Here is a 4,263-nt window from a genome sequence, read left to right on the forward strand (position 1 = left end):
ATCCCACTGATCTGTATGCATACCTTTTCAAAAGAGTATGCATAACAGAGTGGAGGAGAAACTGGCTCCTCCAAAGAGAGGTTCCCGGCTTCGAACCTCAGGAGTTCAGTTAAGAAGATGTCAGCTTTTACTCCAAGAAAAAGGAAGCAGCATTCTTCGAACTATGACAACCTATTATCGGACATTCCATCAAAGAAATTAATTTTGGACTTTGCTGAAAATATATTTTCATCACCTGATCAAAATTACATTTGCCAAAGCAGTGATAAAAATGAAGAAAATGTACATTGCTCTGAACAGGGCCATTTCCTTTCAAGTCCACTCAAAACAACTAAGAAAAACAGACTTCCACCTGCAAATCAAGGTTCACCATTTAAATCTGCTGTGTCCACTGTATCCTTTTACAACAAAAATAAGTGGTACCTCAACCCATTAGAGAGAAAACTGATAAAAGAGAATAGGTCCATTTGTCTAAAAACTAATAATGAAGACAAATCTTTTCCCGTGGTGACAGAAAAAATGCAGGGAAAACCAGTCTGCTCCAAGAGGTCGAATAAAAAACCGCAAAAGAGTTTAACTTCTAAATATCAACCAAAGTATAAATGCATCAAACCTCTATCAAAGAATTCTAAAAATTCCAAGCAAAATCGAGTGGCCTATAAGCCCATTGTAGAGAAAGAGAATAATTATTATTCAGCTCAAAATAATCTGAATGCTCCTCGGGTTCTAAGCCAAAAAGTCAAACCACAAGTTACACTCCAGGGTGGAGCGGCATTTTTTGTTAGTAGAAAAAAGCCCGGTCTTAGAAAATCGACTCTGGAAAACAAGCCATTACTGGGAGTCACACAAAAGAATATATCAGAAGTGATCGAAGATTCTGATTTAGAGACTGTCAGTAAAAGAAAAACTTTTCAGACAAGGCAAGTGCCAAAGTGCTTGTTACTAGAAAAAGAACCAAGCGTCGAGCTGCTTCATGAAAGAAGTAAAAATGAAGAGAAATCAATAAAGGATTCATTAGGTGGAGTAGTTTCTTTAAGAGAATGTATGCCTAATGAAAATAAGTGTTTTCCTTCAGAGGATTCTCTCAGTGAAAACAAGGCGGTTTCTCCTGAGTCCATTGTCTATCCCATCTTCAGTGTGTCTTCGGTCAATACCAAAAGATCTTTAGTTGAAGAACAGTCTTCTGTGGGATCCGTCATATCTGCTAACTTCTTGAAACAGATCAATACGCAGAAAAGTACTAATACCAGAGATACAAATAAAGAAACAAAAGAGCAGCTCATCATTGACGCAGGTCAGAAACACTTTGGAGCAACCATGTGTAAGTCTTGCGGTATGATCTATACTGCCTCCAGTCCTGAAGATGAACTACAGCATGTTCAGCATCACTACAGATTTCTGGATGGCATCAAATACACAGGCTGGAAAAAAGAACGTGTAGTAGCAGAGTTTTGGGATGGGAAAATTGTGTTGGTCCTGCCACATGATCCAAGTTATGCTCTCAGAAAGGTAGAGGACTTCAAAGAACTTGTTGATAATGAATTGGGCTTCCACCAAGCTGTTCCCAGATGTCCAAACAAAACTAAGACTTTTCTCTTCATATCTGATGAAAAGAGAGTAGTTGGGTGTTTAATTGCAGAGCCCATCAAACAGGCCTTCCGTGTCCTTTCTGAACCAACTGGTCCAGAATCCCCAAGCTCTAAAGAATGTCACCGGGCTTGGCAATGTTCAGATGTACCAGAACCTGCAGTCTGTGGAATAAGTAGAATCTGGGTCTTCAGACTAAAACAAAGAAAGCGCATTGCATGACGATTGGTAGATACTGTCAGGAATTGCTTCATGTTTGGCTGTTTTCTCAAGATTGACGAAATAGCATTTTCTGACCCAACACCAGATGGCAAGTTATTTGCAACCAAATACTGCAACACCCCTAATTTCCTTGTATACAATTTTAATAGTTGAAGCCAGTGTCTACTATAGAACAGTTACTGGGTGGATGAGTTCAGACAGCCCCATATCATATAACATTTAGTAAATATCAAAATAAATATACTAAGACACACACATACACAAAAACCTATATTGGTTTTGTTCCTTATGAATTGAAAAGTGAGGGATAAATTTGTTGAAAATTTTCTGGGGATTCAAAAAAAAATTTTTTTTGGATAATATATACTGACTAGCACTGGAATCCTTAATTATGAAACTTTGTAGCTATTACTGGAAAATGACATGCCTCCTACATAAAAACATTGACAAAGCAAGGTGGTTTGCACAGATATGTGACCACTTACCTTTTATAAAGCACACTTTTGCACCAGGATTACCTCATGCCCAGTCAGAAGCAAACAGCAAAATTTAAAGATGGGCAAATAATTTCCATGCCCGGTCTTTAAAGTTAATTCCTGAATTTTGTACACAAAATTCTCACTTTATAGGTATTGGCTGGAGCAATTCAGTTTGAACAGATTTAGTAAGTATTTTGAATTTTTAATTTGTAAGAGGGCTTTTGCCTCTTTATGGTAAAGAATGAGTAAGATTTCCATATCCTTTTATGTGGAACAGAATTCTGTAGCTTAAGGTTTTAATCCTTTCGAAAATCATATTAAGCAAAATGTACCTGTCATCGGATCCGAATACAATTAAACGTAGTAATTGTACTATTGTCATTCCATGACCTTTGGGAGTATGAAAATGCTAATTTGGGCTGCTTACCTTCAGTGCCCTTGTTGCTCGTTGCTGGGGATTGACCGCATTAACAGAATGGACCCCTAGTTGGATTAGATGATTCATATGGTTACATTTTTAAAACTTTTGCATGTTTAAAATACATCTGACTTGTTCTGAGGAGTCTGGCTGCAATGCTGACAAAGTGAATAGTAATATTTAACTGAGGTCAGTAAATCAATGTATGTAGGTGGGTGGGCCAGAGAATGTGATGACGTTATGTAAACACACCTCAGTATGCACACATTTTTCTAGTATAATTCTTGGATACTTACTTTGGAGAGCAAAGAATATTGTTTTGATTCTAAAATTCATGTAACTGCTTATCTGGCAGTAGGACTCTAGGGAAGTAGTTTTCCGGGTTATAACTCTGTAGAATCAGTTCATCTACATTCTTGCATTTGCCTGTAAGTTAACATGTTTCCAAAATTTAAAAGCCTAGATTCCAAAAAGAATGTGGAAGTGTAAAATGTGTGTAATATGCGAACATTTTAATGCTGTTTTCTGCACTGCTGTTTTTGTTTTAAATATTTTATTTAAAAATTTTTATTAACATTATTTTGCTTGCTCAATGCTTTGTGATGAATCAATTAAAATTCCTTTCAATGTTAAAAAAAAAGAGTATGCATAACAATAAAAATTGTTATTTTATATATTTATTTAAAATTTTTTAAATTTAAATTCAATTAATTAACATATAATGTATTATTTGCTTCAGTGTGAATGCATACCTTTACGACAGTATCACAACGTTTTCTTTACTGTTGCTTTGTGTTAGATTTGTACTTTGGAAGTATGACATTTCACCTTTGATTTCCTTTTTCAAGATTATTCTGGCTATCTTGTGGTCCCTTGAAATTCCATATGACTTTTAGGATTAGCTTGTGCATTTCTTCCCAAAGGCCTTTGTGAATTTTCTTGGGGACACATTGAATTTCCACATCGCCTTGTGTTCTACTGCCATCTTATCAATAGCATGTCTTTTCATCACCATGGCGTGTCTTCAGAATTACTTAGGTTTCCCTTACTTTCTTTCAGCAATTTTTGTAACATTTCATGTACAAGATGTGCACCTTGATTACATCTATAACTAAATATTTGGTTAACGTTGATGTTCCCTAAAATGGAATTGTTTTCTTAAATTCCTTTTTGGATGATTCATTGTTAGTGTATACAAATAAGAAAGAAGTTTGTGTATTGATATTTTGTCCTGTAACTGTGCTGAATTAGGTAACTGGCTGTAATCATTTTTTGTTGATTCTTTAGGAAGCTCTATATAAGATGATGTCATCCCTGGTCTCTGAATAGACAGAGTTCTAGTGTTTCCTTTCACATGTGGATGCCTTCTTTCTTGGCTTATCCTTCTGGGTAGAACTTTCAGTCCAATATTGAGCAACAGGTGAAAACCAGCATCCTGTCCTTGTTCCTGATTTCAGAGTAGAGCTGTCCATCTTCAGACTTAAGCATGGTGTTTGCTAGAGATTTAATTGGAAAATTCCTCCTTATTCCTGCTTTCATGAGTATTTATATCAGCAA

At 36.0% G+C, this 4,263-nt stretch overlaps 1 pseudogene; it reads left to right on the forward strand.

The window, feature by feature from the left end:
• Positions 1–49: 49 nt before the first annotated feature.
• On the forward strand, positions 50–2,651 carry LOC112818217 (N-acetyltransferase ESCO2 pseudogene; annotated as a pseudogene).
• The last annotated feature ends 1,612 nt before the right edge of the window (positions 2,652–4,263 follow it).

The sequence above is a fragment of the Callorhinus ursinus genome, unplaced genomic scaffold (genome assembly GCF_003265705.2).
Source record: "Callorhinus ursinus isolate GAN/ISIS: 27379988/994484 unplaced genomic scaffold, GSC_fseal_2.0 scaffold4331, whole genome shotgun sequence".
In the NCBI taxonomy this organism is placed as follows: Eukaryota; Metazoa; Chordata; class Mammalia; order Carnivora; family Otariidae; genus Callorhinus; species Callorhinus ursinus.